The sequence below is a fragment of the Schistocerca gregaria genome, chromosome 4, assembly GCF_023897955.1.
Source record: "Schistocerca gregaria isolate iqSchGreg1 chromosome 4, iqSchGreg1.2, whole genome shotgun sequence".
Lineage (NCBI taxonomy): Eukaryota > Metazoa > Arthropoda > Insecta > Orthoptera > Acrididae > Schistocerca > Schistocerca gregaria.
In genome coordinates, this window is record NC_064923.1 from 743746681 (window position 1) to 743762983 (window position 16303).

Genomic DNA, 16303 nt, shown 5'->3' on the forward strand with positions numbered 1-16303 from the left:
GCATATATATTCACACTATTAGTATTGTTATTTCAGCTTTTTATAAAAAAGCTGACATGTTCAACACCCACGAGGATCTCCTCAGCACGGATCTATGGAACGTAAAACTAATCTAATCTAAAAAAGAGCGGCCAAAATGCAGCTGAAGTTATGTCTGTGTGGTATAGACGACAATGACTCAGTCCACGCAGCAGGAATGTAGGTGGCGAACAAGTAGTTCTGTCAGCGTTGTTCTGCAACACCATAAACTTTTCAGTGCGGTAGATATGTTTCAATTTTGTTCGTGCAGTCTAACAATACCCCACCGAGACGCCAGTGGAGACTGGATGGCCACGACGTGTGCAGGTAATCGAACAACGTCTACAGCAGCCCCTACTTCTGATCGCTGTTGTCTTGTCGCGGTCGCAGCCGCAGCCGCTCACTAAGGCAACAAGTTCGCCTCGAGAGGCTGGTCTCTGAGACAGAGCCGTACGCGGCACCTCCCCACCGCCCGGCCGCTTGTGGAAGCCTCCGGCTAGTAGAAAGCGGCCTCTCCGCCAGTAGCAAGGAGACGCGCGCAGAGCCTGCAGCTGCCCCACTAGCTGAGGCACGGTCGCTGCTTCCAGGCCGTCGCCGGCTCACCTGCTCCAGACTGAGGTAAGTGCTCCGCGCGTCTTATCGGCTGCACCCAATCCATCTTCTTCCTCATGCAGCAATGTATAATCCTGCAGACTTTTGGTTAATTCCCTAACACGTACCGTTGATCATTGTTGGGGGGTGATTTACAGTCTTCCTTCGAAGGACTTTATGTAAGCGTACCTTGCAACGGTACTTACGCGTTCTAGTCAATACGGTACCAGAACGTTTGAGTTCTACCACTGTAAAGACGGAAGATCCGCGATTCGGAATGTCAGAACTATGCAGTAAGTAGCGGCAGCAACACCACCACAAAATCACGCAGCACTAACACTCCAAACCATCGACTCTCGGAGAGAGATTTTAACCGTGTTCAACCCAGTGGTAAAGTATCGAACAATTTTTCTCCGAATCATACAGTTCGGGAGGAAAACAGTGAGAATAATTACTTTTGGAAACCTTTTATCAGACAAAGCCTGTTATAATAATAAACTGTTTAGCTTAATAAAACGGCAGCCAGCCCTAATCGGGCACAGTGTCTACACAAAAAGATGGAGTCAATTTTCAACACTGAACAAATAACTACTTTCACTTACTGCGGTCACTTGCCAGCAAATACTATTAATCCCACTTTCTGTTACATATGGAATTTATCACTATACTTCAGTAAATCTTTAAAGAAAACACTCATATGTTTCAACAACAGTACAAAAAATATTAAGCTAATAGATATCATTCATATGACCAAAACTACTGTTTAACATGCCGGCCGGAGTGGCCGTGCGGTTCTAGACGCTGCAGTCTGGAACCGAGCGACCGCTACGGTCGCAGGTTCGAATCCTGCCTCGGGCATGGATGTGTGTGATGTCCTTAGGTTATTTAGGTTTAATTACTTCTAAGTTCTAGGCGACTGATGACCTCAGAAGTTAAGTCGCATAGTACTCAGAGCCACATTGTTTAACATGACTAAATTTCATTTCTTTAGGCCTTATTTGTTAACGTTTTACTAACACCAATATTTGTCTGGCTTGCTTTGACATGGAGAAGCAATACGAACAGTTACTGTTAAGGTTGTTGCAGTTAAACAATTATGTTACTTTACTTTCAGAAATACTATTGAGAACATATCCTCATGATCACGCAAAGAGGTGGCCCTTAAACTGATACGTGCAAACTTTTGTATTTAATAATGATTTACAGAATTTACTACCAAAACAGTACTGTTGCCAGTAATTTACTGTTATTCAAGCTTCAATAAACATCAGGATACTCGCGATAAATTCGGTTAGGGAAGGACCCTACTGAGGTAAATGAAATAGAAAAATTACGGTTAAACACAAAGGTACATTTAACACTTATATTCCACTGATTGAAGATGGATGGTTCATACTGTGATACACTTCTAAATAAAGTACTTTGCCTGTTACTGATGTCGAAGGTGGCGTGAGGCGGTGCTGCGTAGTAACATTGCGCAGGTACGGCTCTTGATGTACATAGTTCTGTCTTCCTCTTGGTGGTGACGATAAAATTACAAATTTTTGAGCTATTAATTTATTGCAGCTCTGCGCCAATCATGTAGAACACGTCCTAGGCCAAAAACCCAGTCTTGCAGGTAAATTCGGGGTCTCTAGTGCTTGACCAGCGTAATGCGTGTTCACCACTTGCAGGGCAGCTACCGACTGTCTGAGCCACTTGCGCGTCAATTCTCACTCGCGCGCCACACCACCTTTTCCGTTCCACTACAGAACGGAGTTCCGTTCTACCTATGATCCCTACACCTTTTCAATTTACACTTCTGCTTACAAAAACCGGAAGAACGAACCATTTACATATACATACAAAATTGACATAATTAATAATAGTTGTACTTGAAATATTACATAATGATTTACAAAATATGTTTTAATACATTATTCCACCTACGTCAAAGAGATTATTTTAAGAATGTGAACTACACTTAACAAAAGCTTACCCTCATTATAGTATTTTCTTAATTTTTCAAAATTATTATGGAACAAAAAATTTTTTAAATGAGCAGATTAATGGCAGTATTATATTTACAATGGCATTACAACCTCCGTAGCCTTCAGGGGACCAAGAGGGGAACTTGTACCCTCTAGGAATGTGGCTGTAATCACAGCAACAACTTACCACTTCTCTGTGGACACAGAAGACACGTGACAGCTTGCTGAGTCTACAGCCTGTTTTACACGACCAAGTCGTAATAGCGGACTCTGAAGTACGCGGCTGTAACATACTATATTTGTGTGTATACGTGGATCCAAAAGCATCCGCCGAGAAGAGAAGTGAAAAGTGCGAAATTTCGAGGTCGAAAAGTTGACTCTCTCAAGGAGTTGGAGTCCTTTCAAAGGCTACGGGCTCCAACACAGCGCAACAGACATTCACAGATCTGCGAATCTTGTATACATGTTGGAGTGGTTATACGATAATGTGATTTGCAAAACCTGCCTCGCCTTGGTTTCTTCCGAGGCTGAGTCGATTCTGCCAGCGAGTTACGGTGTGGTTTTGGAAATTTCTTACATTTTCTTGTTCGAATTCTGGCACTACGTTACATTTTACTAAAAAGTAGCTCTCAAAATACATTTTCTTCAACGTTAATTATGGCAGCAAACATTTAATAATAAAAGGTATGAAAATATTGTAGTAGATGCTTTTCTATGACCGGAGGTATGATATTTCTACGTAAAAATATTGCTATAAGCTGAATCACAGTTCAACAAAAGATTTTCCTTACTATATTTCCTGTTCGTCCACTTTAAGCACAGATTAATGTGGCATTCTTTCCTGATTACTTTTCTTGCTGTCATACGTAACTCCTTCAATTACTTAGGTTTTCACAATGACATGAATGCCCTTAGCTGCATACAGGCGTTGACATAAGTCGACGGGTACAGGTGAAAGTGTGTGCTCCGTCAGAGACTCGAACCCGGGATCTCCTGCTTACATGGCAGACGCTCTATCCGTCCTTTTTTTCATTTTGTTCGTTGTGTTTGGTCGTTGCGGACGTCACAGGACATCCGTTAAAGTTCGTTGTTGATCCTTTCACTTAGTTTTCTTCATTACAGAGGTCAACCAGCTTTCTGACCGAACACACTGAGCTACCGTGCCGGCAATCCATCTGAGCCACCGAGGACACAGAGGATAGTTTGACTGCAGGGACTTGTCGTTTGTGCATCCGCACAGAAGAAGATGGTCAAATGGCCAGTGAGCCTAAACTGTAAATATATGAAGATGGTATCTGTTATTTCGGACGTATCCGAAACAACAGATACCATCTTCATATATACTTCGATTTTTATCTCTTTCCGAGTTTCAACTGTCAGTGTAAACCTGACATAATTGGTATATGAATAAAAATATTTGTTGTGGATAACTCGTGGGCTACTCCAGATTCATCCACAAGAAAAATGTAATTTCAGATCGCTGAATCAAAAAGGTGGCATTCGTATTCATATTAATAACGTGAAAGATGAATTTAACGTGAAGTAATGAAACATACTTATCATTGTGAACTTCCCGTCACATTTAGTAACTGGAGTAGGACACATTCTCAAACTCACCCAACCAGTTATGCCTCCCAACAGAAAAATAATTATAATATTCACATTTAGTGTAACCTCCCAACAGAAAAATCTAGTTTAAGTTCCCAATAGAAAAATTTCTTTCCAATAATAAAATTTCAAGTTTTAATGTCATCTTCCATTAAAGACTGACTGCATATCGAGATTAATAAGTTCTGACGTCAGCAGCGCTGCGTCATGGCCTTGTGAAATCATCCTGAATAAACTGAAAAATTCTTACCTCACAGTGACGTCGCCGGATAACGCTATCTATATATCTGCTCCTATAAGAAATTTTTGGCTCAGCCCAGTGCAATGCTGGCCACTACATTTTCGTATGTAGGAAAACGCCTGATTTTCTTTTGCTTAATCAACACAAGTATGCACAGGAAAAATTCGTAAAATCTTTAAACTCAGATAAATGACTGCCAAAAGATTTCTTCAGAACTAAAGTTATTATTGAAATATTTCTGCAAGCAATTACATGGCAATTTAACATTACAATTGTGGTTAAATCATTTGTGACAATTTACATATGCGCGCTACAAAACACGACTGCTCTCTGCGAGCTACTGAACTCGACTTACTGCCAACATTGCTCTGACCTGCGATTCTATTGTAGTATAGATATTCCATATCGCAGGCAGCGCGTGAGCAATCCATCGAAATTACATCTGCTCAAGTACGCTGGCAATTAGTAATGAACCCCTAATGAACCCCTTACATGGGTGTCCGAGGAGAAATGCTCAGCATTCGAGGATATGATAGGAGCTAAAGAGTTTCAGTAAACATGAGCTCTAAAATGCGTGCCTCAAGTGCCATGAGCACTTGTTCATTGGAAGAAATTTGCTTCAAAGTATCGAAGATGACAAGTGCTCATAGCTCTTAATGCATACAGTTTAGAGCCCATGCTGACTGGACTTACTTTCTTCTTGTTTTGGTCCATATTTCCACCTCTCACAATGGGGAAAGCAAAGAGGTTGCAGTAGAACATATTTGTTTCACAGTAAGAGCATGAAGAAATACTCATAGCTCTTAAGGTATGTATTTTATGTCCCATGTTTACTACATTTTTTGCTTCAAATTATCCTTCAAATTATCATTCCCGTAATATCCCTGAATACTGACCAGTCTTGCGGGAACATCCTCTAAAATAAAAATTTAAATATCGTATTTTTTTCTCTTCTTGAATAAATTTCAACGGATGCCTATTCTTTCTTGGAGAGCTACACATATTCTCTTAACAACTGAAATATGTGTAGAAATTTTCGCGTAGCCTATAACCTATGGTAGTACAACAAATATTCGGGGTACGTGGAATACAATCCGGCAGCGTAAATTTGGTCTCTTCTACATCTATATCTACTTCTATAAGCTACAAGTCACTGAAGTGAGAGGCAGAAGGTACATTTTATTGTACTAGCATAAAGTCTCTTCCCGTTTCAATCAAGGATAGAGTTCCTATGCTAGCTGTCACTTGCCTGATTTTGTCTGCACGATCTCTACGGAACAGATAAGCAAAGGCGTTGCAGAATATTTCCAGTTTCCTCCCTGAAATCATATTCCTGAGCAAGTTTCCTTATCATGTTCTCGCAAGATATTACGGCGGCTGTCTTTCAGATTCTGCTAGTTAAGATTTTTACCATTTTAGAATTTTTGAAATCTTCGGTCTCGAACACTCTTTGCGGTACCAACGTTACAGTTAATGAAATAGATCTCAATAATTTAGCGTCTGTCGTCCGAAGGGTGTCAGCATAAATTTCAAATGCTATTAGTGAATGGCAGACTCACATACCAGGCGAGATTTACTTGTACTTTTTCTTCTTTTAAAACCAGTCTTCTAATGAATGTTCATGAGCTTGATTTTATTCTTATTTGTGAAGTATTCTTTTAATTACAAGTGTGCAGTCTACGAAATACGAAAGAAGGAAACTATTGTTATGTAAGAGATGTACTCGTGAAAATCACATTTATTTTACCCACTTCAAGCCAAATTTTTGTATGTTGATATACATATGTAACGGAACATATTCGTAATAGTAACTCACATCGTATTTAGTTGCTACATCCATCTATTTTCCGTAATAAATTTTTAACCAACGATCATCCGAAAACTGTAAATTAATTTAAGATACACAGTATTTTGAATTAATATCCATATCAAATGGTTCAAATGGCTCTGAGCACTATGGGACGTAACATCGATGGTCATCAGTCCCCTAGAATTTAGAACTACTTAAACCTAACTAAGCTAAGGCCATCACACAATACCCAGCCATATATCCATATCACTTACAGCTAATTCATTTATGGAACTTCGTCTAAAAATCGATTTCCAAGGAGTATAATCTGTTCTACGAGCCGAGACCTTAAGTGTTTCCGAAATGAGCAAATGGCCGAATCAGAGTAGTTTCACTCAAATTTTTAAAGAATCTTTTATTGTTATATTCTAATCTGCATCAGAAAATAGTCCCATAAAATATTATCTGTACCGTGGTACGCTCGCGTTATGCTTTCTGTAGGTATCTGCGTTAAACAGATTCGTTCCATCCAAGCCAGAAGTTCATTCACTTCCAGTGACAGACGCAAGAGAGACCTGTGCATCACAGAGAGGATGACGGTTAAAATTCCGAGTGGCAGCGTTCCAGGAAGAGAGTAGCAATATTTTACTTTCTCCATTACCTATACTACTGTACATAGACAACGCACGGAGATAGGAAACACCACTCAACGTATGTTTACTCAAATATTTATGTGATACACTAACATATAGACGAACGTTGTTTAGTAGACAATGTTTTTTTTGAACGACAATGTACAGTTGTTTCGCTCAAACAGACTGCGAGAAAGAAACTCCTGTGCTGTGAAAATATGCGGTTTCGATTTCTTTCTAGCAGCCAGTTTCAATTACAATTTGTGTCTCCAATATATTGAATGTTGGGATCCATAAGGTTCCCTTTCTGTGCAGGGGCAGTGGAATATAAAGTTATAAGGAATGTAGCAACCAGTCGCAGAAACATATCTTGTTTGAAATCGATTTCGAGTGGTATATCATCATCGTTGCATTTTTTTACCGATACATGACATAAATAGAAGTACTGTCCTTGGCAGATTTCTATCATAGACTGGTTGCTACATTCTTGTTAATCTCCAATATACATTCTTTCTACTTATATTACACTGAAGAAGAGCCAAATAAACTGGTACACCTGCCTAATTTCGTGTAGGAACCGTGCGATCACGCAGAAGTGCCGCAAGACGACGTGGAATAGACTCCACTAATATCAGGAGTAATACTGGAGGGAAATGGCTCCATGAATCCGGCAGGCGTGTCCATAAATCCGTAAGAGAACGAGGGGATGGAAATTTCTTCCGACCAGTACGTTGCAAGGCATCCCAGATACGCTCAATAATATTCATGTCTGGAGAGTTTGTTGGCCAGCGGGAGTGTTTAAACTCATAAGAGTGTTCCTGGAGCCACACTAAAGCAATTCTGGGCGTGTGGGGTGTCGCATTGTCCTGCTGGAATTGCCCAAGTCTGTCGGAATGCACAATGGACACGAATCGATGCAGGTGATCAGACAGGATGCTTACGTGCGTGTCAGCTGTCAAAGTCTTATCTAGTCGTATCAATCCAACTGCACACGCCCCACACCGTTACAGAGCCTCCACCAGTTTGAACAGTAACCTGCAGACATGCAGGGTCCATCGATTCATGCGGTTGTCCATACGCATACTCGTCCATGGGCTCGATACAATTTGGAACGAGACTCGTCAGACCAGGCAAAATGTGTCCAGTCATCAACAGTCCAATGTCAGTGTTGACGGGCCCAGGCAAGGCGTAAAGCTTTGCGTCGTGCAGCAATCAAGGGTTCACGAACGGCTCTTCGGCTCCGAAAGCTCATATCGATGATGTTTCGCCGAATGGTTGGCACGCTTACACTCTCTGATGGCCAAGCATTGAAATCTGAAGAAATTTGCGGAAGGGTTGCACTTCTGTCACTCTGAACTGTTCTCTTAAGTCGTCGATGTTTCCGCTCTTGCAGGATCTTTTTCCGGCAGCAGCGATGTCGGAGATTTGATGTTTTACCGGATTCCTGATTTTCACGGTACACTCGTGAAGTGATCGTTGAAATATTACTGTATGTCACTGCTACCGTTCAGAACCCCTCGGAGAGCATTAAACATAAACACCAGTCCTAATTGCCTGATTCTGAAGTGAGCGGTTTCCAAATTACATACAAAAATAACCACTATTACAGTACACATATAATTCTGAAACGATGCTTTGCTGATCAACATTGTTCTTATGTGAAAAACAAAATATAAATGTGAAATTAATACTGTAACTAATCGAAAGAGATGTAGCACATGGTCAGGATGTACCAGTAAACCTATTATTGTAACCAGAATGAGATTTTCACTCTGCAGCGGAGTGTGCGCTGATATGAAACTTCCTGGCAGATTAAAACTGTGTGCCCGACCGAGACTCGAACTCGGGACCTTTGCCTTTCGCGGGCGAGTGCTCTACCATCTGAGCTACCGAAGCACGACTCACGCCCGGTACTCACAGCTTTACTTCTGCCAGTACCTCGTCTCCTACCTTCCAAACTTTACAGAAGTTCTTCTGCGAAACTTGCAGAACTAGCACTCCTGAAAGAAAGGATATTGCGGAGACATGGCTTAGTCACAGCCTGGGGGATGTTTCCAGAATGAGATTTTAACTCTGCAGCGGAGTGTGCGCTGATATGAAACTTCCTGGCAGATTAAAACTGTGTGCCCGACCGAGACTCGAACTCGGGACCTTTGCCTTTCGCGGGCAAGTGCTCTACCATCTGAGCTACCGAAGCACAACTCACGCCCGGTACTCACAGCTTTACTTCTGCCAGTACCTCGTCTCCTACCTTCCAAACTTTACAGAAGTTCTTCTGCGAAACTTGCAGAACTAGCACTCCTGAAAGAAAGGATATTGCGGAGACATGGCTTAGCCACAACCTGGGGGATGTTTCCAGAATGAGATTTTCACTCTGCAGCGAAGTGTGCGCTGATATGAAACTTCCTGAGACCCACATTTTTAATATTTTACCTATCTACACTGTTCAAAGAGTAAGGAAAACTGTCGCCAACCTAATTAGGCAAGAGAATTATTGACATTCTTGTTTAAGAAAAATAAGTATGAGGAACTTTGACGGACAAACACAACCTATATTTTGCCACACGTGAGTGCAATGACTATGGCACCTGCATATGTTCAGGTTTAAAAAAATGCTAACAGTTGTAAGATAACATGGCTATTAGCATAATGGCAACAGAAAACGACATATACTTTTGCCTTCAAGGCTTGTTCAAACTGAATGGTCTCAATAATATTACTATCAATATTGACTGTAGAATCATAAAATAGGCATAAGTTCAATATTACTTTTCAAACATTTTCCCGTCTTATAAAAAATTGTAAATGTAGTTCACTGCAAAATTATGAACTGGTCATAAGTTAAGTCTCTCTCTCAGCTAAATACTTTTCTATTTAGAATGAAAGGTAAATTTATTTCACTAACAAAAAATTTCTCACTGAATTTTGAATAAAAGTTACTGTTTACATATATAGTGGTCGTACTATTAATTGTTATTTAGCGTGTGCACAATTGACAAACTATAGATCCTGTTACAACATTAATATGCACTTTCAATACACGAAAGAAACAAGTGCTTAGCAAGCATGAGTATCTAACTTTCCAGTATTGCAGTTTTCCACTTTTACTACAGTGAGACACAAAATTAACATATTTGTAAGATACTGACTCACCTTTTGCGATTTACAACAAGCAGCAATGTGATCGTTTACTAAGCAAAACTTTATAAACCTCAGTCTTAAGAACTTTTAATTTTGAAGTTGGCAACAACATATTAATGAGCAGTTTTAATAGGAAAATTGTTATCAGCAAGCATCATTTACTTTAACTGACTCTCTTGTCACATTAACTTTAACTTTCTTTTTGTTATGTAAAGAGGCATTAATTAGCAAAACACTGGGCTTTAGTGTTCTTTCAGTAAGGACACTCGGTAATCACTTTAGTATAAACGGAGAGGAACCTGAGAGATGTTATGATAAGAAAAAAAAAATCACGGTAGGTACATAAATTCAGTTATAAATTACTTTACATTTGAGCACACTAACACATCCAATAAGCTGATCTTTCACTGTACATTATTATAGTGTTCCGTTACAGTGATTATGCAGTGTGGTGGCGATTGCATGTTAGTAGGTGGATTTGCAGGTAGAATTGCTGGACTCTGTCATTTCTTGGTGGCGATGATAGATACCAATTTCTGAATGATTCCTGCTTTTTATCCATGCATCCGAGGCATCGGAAAGCGTCAGGAAAAGCCTCTCTCGGAACCATCACAATGCACGACTTTTAACATGAGCAATTGACAGTTTGGTAGCTCGTCCCCGACTGACTCTTGGTTCCACCTTTTCTACATAGGCCAACCACCTTTTGTACACAAATAATTAACAACCCTAAGTGAGGATCAACAATTACATAACAACAGCCAAACATTTTAAATAAAATAGAATCTTTGCACATATTGACATTTGTATAAAAAATTATTTAAACAAATTCCAAATATATGCAGTAAGTTTTGTCTCCCTCCAGCTGGGACAAAGAATTTAAATGACAGGTACACTACATTGCATAGAATCAAATCATGACAAGCTTTTTACAAAGAAAGGAGTATGCAATTTTGTGTTATCGATTCAAACACATTTCCAGAAGCCCAGTGATGTAACAATAAATAAAACAAAAGGCAAAATAAATCAGTAGATCTTTGGAACTATGGTGTTACAGAGTCAAGCAGTTTATTCCTCCCTCCTACGTAGATCTCGCGAAGAGGCCATGAGGATAAAATCAAAGAGACTAGAGCACACACAGAGGCATACCGAAAATCTTTCTTTCCACGAACAATACGAGACTGGAATAGAAGGGAGAACCGTAGAGGTACTCAAAGTACCCTCCGCCACACACCGTCAGGTGGCTTGCGGAGTATGGATGTAGATGCAGAAATGCACACAGTGATGAGAGTTCTGTTTTGTCTGTAATGTGAGTAGGAAAGAACGCTGAAGGGCTCAGGTCCAGGACCAAAACTAAGCGCCGCTGCAGGCCGTACTGAATGGCACTGCGTTGGTCAGGGACGGGTAACTGGCTGTTTCCACTAGGCAGCCCATCCCGACACGGACCCCGGACGAACCGGTCTGGCCACAGCTGGTTAGTGACTGCCTGAGGCCGGCTGTGCTTATTACCTCAAAGCCACGCCCTCTGGAATACGCCGCGTAAGTCTTGCCTTTCACAGCACGTATTAACAACACCGCAACAGATTTTGGTTTCATGCGGAGGAAAACCTCCTACCTTTCAAATTTCACGTAGTATTATAGGTTTTCAGAGTGGGAGGCGAGCAACCTTAACACCAATTCGTGTTAACGCCCGATTATTTGACAAGCTATTTCAGGAAAACAAAAATACAAGTCATTTAGGAATGGAATAAATAGGAAGGGCAGGGAAATTACGGCGAAGTAGCTGCAGGACTTATGTGAAGCAATGGAAAAAGAAAAGAATGTCGAAAGACTAACTCAGCATGCAGAAAAGTCAAAAGAACATTTGATCGTTAATTGAAACCCTCAGCTGCCGACAGGTGTTGTTGATATACCTCGATGGAGACAGACGAAAATCTGTGCTCCGATCGGGACTCGTGCCCGGGATCTCCGGCTTACATGGTAGACGCTCTATCCATCTTTTTTTTAATCTCATTTTTTTTCATTATTGTTCGTTTGAATTGTTCATGACGCCGGCTGAAGTTCGTTATTGATCCATTCACTCAATTTTTTTTTTTTTTTTTATTACAGAGGGCAGCTAACCCTCTGACCGAACACGCTGAGCTACTGTGCCGGCATCCATCTGAGCCACCGCGGACACAGATGCACAGAGCGACAGGGACTTATCCCATGCACGCTTCCCGTGAGACCCACATTCCCAACTGTCTACAATCACCATACATTATGTACGTAATGGATATTTGCCCATCCACTCATTACTCGCGCCTACTAAGATGACGTGTGTAGATTGTGGACAGTTGAGAATGTGTGTCTCACAAGAAGCATTCAAAGGATAAGTCCCTGCAGTCCTCGGTGGCTCGGATGCACAGGGCGTCTGCCATGTAAGCAGGAGTTCCCGCTCGGGGCACACATTTTCGGCTGTCTCCATGGAGGTATATCAACAACACCTGTCGGCAGCTGAGGTTTTCAATTAATGATCATTTGTTCTAGAGGAGCTGCACTGTCATCAGTGGTATATGTTCTCTTGAGAATAGTTACTGTCTTCATATAAAACAACATTTGCTGAAATTAAAAGAAAGGGCGGTAACAGTAAGAGTTCAGTGGGAATTCCACTGTTAAATGTAGAGGAGAGAGGGCGGGTAAGTGTAAAAAGTACATGAGTCGATAGGGGATTCAGAATCAGAATTTAAAAGAGCTTTGGACGACTCAAAATCAAATGAGACATAAGGGTTGGATAACAGTCTATCGGAATTTCTAAAATTGTTCTGGGAGGTGGCAACCATATTTACGTAGGTGTGGAGAATGTATGAGACTGGCAGTATACCGTCAGACCTACGGAAAAGCACCATTCACACAATTCCGAAGATTGCAAGAGCCGACAATTGCGAGAATTATCGTAGAATCATCTTAATAGCTCATGCATCCAAGTTGCTGAAAAGTCTAATACACAGGAGAATGGAAGAAAATTAGGGATCTGTTAGACAACGAAAGGTTTAGGTTTGGGAAAGGTGAAGGCACCACAGAGACAGTTATGATGTTGCGGCTGATAATGGAAGTAAGACATGTTCGTAAGTTCTGTCAACCTAGAAAGGGCTTTCGATATTGTCAAATGGTGTAAGATGCTCGAAATTCTGAGAAATATAGGAGTAAACTATAGGGAAACACGAGTAATATACAATATGTACAAGAACCAAGAGGAAACAGTAAGACTACTGGAAGACCTAGAGCGAAGCGCTCAGATTAAAAAGGGTGTAAGAGACGAGTGTAGATTTTCGCCCCTACTGTTCAATCTGCACATCGAAGAAGCAATGACGGAAATAAAAGAAAGGTTCAACAGTGGGATTAAACAGCAAGGTAAAAGGATGTCAATGATAAGATTCACTGATGACATTGCTATTGCCAATGAAAGGGGAGAAGAATTACAGGATCTGCTGAATGGATTGAACAGTCTAAAGAGTGTAAAATATGGATTGAGAGTAAATGGAAGAAAGAGGAAACTAAAGAGAAGTAGCACAAACGAGAACAGCCAAACACTTAACATCTGAATTGGGGAACACGAAATGAAGGAATTGTGCTACCTAGGCCGGAATGGACGCAGAAAGGACATAAATCGCGGGCTAGCACTGGTGAAAACCCTTGCATTCTTGACCAACAGAAGTCTAGTAGTGTCAAACATAGACGTTAATTTAAGGAAGAAATTTCTGAGAAAGTACATTAGGAGCGCAACATTGTATAGTGGTGAAACATGGACTATGGAGAAAACAGAAGTGAACAGAAGCATTTGAGATGTGATGCCATAGACGAATGTTGAAAATCAGGCGGATTCATAAGGTAAGGAATGAGGAGATTCTCCGCAGAATCGCGAGAAAAGAATGTATGGAAAACGCTGACAAGGAGAAGAGACAGGATGACAGGACATCTGCTAATACATCATAGAATAATGTGTGCCGAACCAGAGGGAAATGCAGGCGGTAATAAAAACATAGAGGAAGACGGAGATTGGAATACATCCAGCGAATAATTGAGGATGTAGGTTGCAACTGCAACTCTCAGATGAAAAGGCCGCCACAGGACAGGCATTAGTGGCGGTCCCGCATCAAACCAGTCAGAAGATCGATGCCTCATAAAAGCTGTACTGAGAACTGCTCCAAATTTCCGGTATATCGCCAGTCCTAACAAACAAATGGCACAGGTCCTACAGTACTACGTTAACTGAATCTGGTTCACCTGAAGAACTGAAACAAGGAATAAAATAACTCCATACTGCACATATGACAGTAGAGTTGAGCACTGGTTGTTGAGAGACTGAAATGGTGCATATTGGTATGGTGAAAGCAATATCGTACTGATTAACAAACCAGTATTACATCAATGCTGAAACAAACAGGAAACCAAGAAAAATGTATAGATATTCACTTGGGAACTAATTCGTACATTCAAAACTACAATGAGTGACACAAAAGTGAAGCACCCAGATGATATGATCAGATGCCAATTTAACTTTGTGCACGTACACGTACTCGGCATGTATGTAAATAATTATAGTTGCAGTTCTCTGCGACAAGTAGAATGGCCACCAGAGTTCATTTGTGTTGCTTGTGTTTAGTGTTGTTAGTAGGCCTTGTAGGATATGATGAAGGGAGCATAAATACTGTCAGATGTTGATGTTGATCATAGCATAAAGAAGGATACGCATGACAGTTATGCTATGCTGGCTGCATAATATCAGGCGAAATCTCTTGTTAGACCCTCACACTTGGTGACAGACACTTTTTTCTACTCATCTGCACGTACTCACTGTGCGCTCAAAACTCAAAAGAGCGACGTGACGCTATCGATGGACGTAATAGAGATACTGCCCAACACATCTGTGCAAAGCGGGTTTTCAGTGTCGTTTCCACTTCGCGATCGATCGGACCTTACGAGCCGAATGGCCCTTGGATTCCTTTTACGTCATGAACAGTTTTAACTTTACTTCTAGCAAAATATGTTAATTTTTATGGAATTACATATAAATTGTACATTGGGAGGTAATATTCCGTTTAAAGTGTACTGCGAATATACAATGCGTGACAAATATGAGGCAAATGCATGGTGTCTGCTCTTTTGGACATGCCTGAAAGAACAGCTACCACACATTCACATAACTGAGTCGCCTCAGTGGGCTATGAATCCACCAACTTCTGTGCAAATGCACGAGATTTTGAGGGAATCTCAAAGTAGCGAGCGAGTGGTATATGGTGGGCACTTCAATACAAGCGGCTGAGGCCCACAATTAAATTTGAAAACTTTAAAATATATTACCATATCAGATGGAAACCCAGTTCTAAGCAAAGAAGGGAAAGCAGAAAGGTGGAAGGAGTATATAGAGGGTCTATACAAGGGCGATGTACTTGAGGACAATATTATGGAAATGGAATAGGATGTAGATGAAGATGAGATGGGAGATACGATACTGCGTGAAGAGTTTGACAGAGCACTGAAAGACATGAGTCGAAACAAGGCCCCGGAGTAGACAACATTCCATTGGAACTACTGACGGCCTTGGGAGAGCCAGTCCTGACAAAACTCTACTATCTGGTGAGTAAGATGTATGAGACAGGCGAAATACCCTCAGACTTCAAGAAGAATATAATAATTCCAATCCCAAAGAAAGCAGGTGTTGACAGATGTGAAAATTACCAAACAATCAGTTTAGTAAGCCACAGCTGTAAAATACTAACGCGAATTCTTTAGACGAATGGAAAAACTAGTAGAATCCGACCTCGGGGAAGATCAGATTGGATTCCGTAGAAATGATGGAATACGTGAGGCAATACTGACCTTACGACTTATCTTAGAAGCTAGATTAAGGAAGGGCAAACCTACGTTTCTAGCATTTGTAGACTTATAGAAAGCTTTTGACAATGTTGACTGGAATACTCTCTTTCAAATTCTGAAGGTGGCAGGGGTAAAATACAGGGAGCGAAAGGCTATTTACAATTTGTACAGAAACCAGATGGCAGTTATAAGATTCGAGGGGCATGAAAGGGAAGCAGCGGTTGGGAGGGGAGTGAGACAGGGTTGTAGCCTCTTCCCGATGTTATTCAATCTGTATATTGAGCAAGCAGTGAAGGAAACAAAAGAAAAGTTCGGAAAAGTCCATGGAGAAGAAATAAAAACTTTGAGGTTCGCCGATGACATTGTAATTGTGTCAGAGACAGCAAAGGACTTGGAAGAGCAGTTGAACGGAATGGATAGTGTCTTGAAAGGAGGATGTAAGATGAACATCAAC

At 40.9% G+C, this 16303-nt stretch overlaps 1 protein-coding gene across 2 annotated transcripts in view; it reads left to right on the top strand.

Moving 5' to 3' along the window:
• Nucleotides 1-518: 518 nt before the first annotated feature.
• The window catches only part of LOC126365962 (alpha-tocopherol transfer protein-like), a 104614-nt gene continuing 88829 nt past the window's right edge, over nt 519-16303 (top strand). The window contains exon 1 of one of the 2 annotated variants that reach the window (XM_050008757.1): nt 519-636. The gene's annotated coding sequence lies outside the window, so the exon portion shown is untranslated. The remainder of the gene's footprint in view (nt 637-16303) is intronic. The other variant, XM_050008758.1, reaches the window with a different exon arrangement.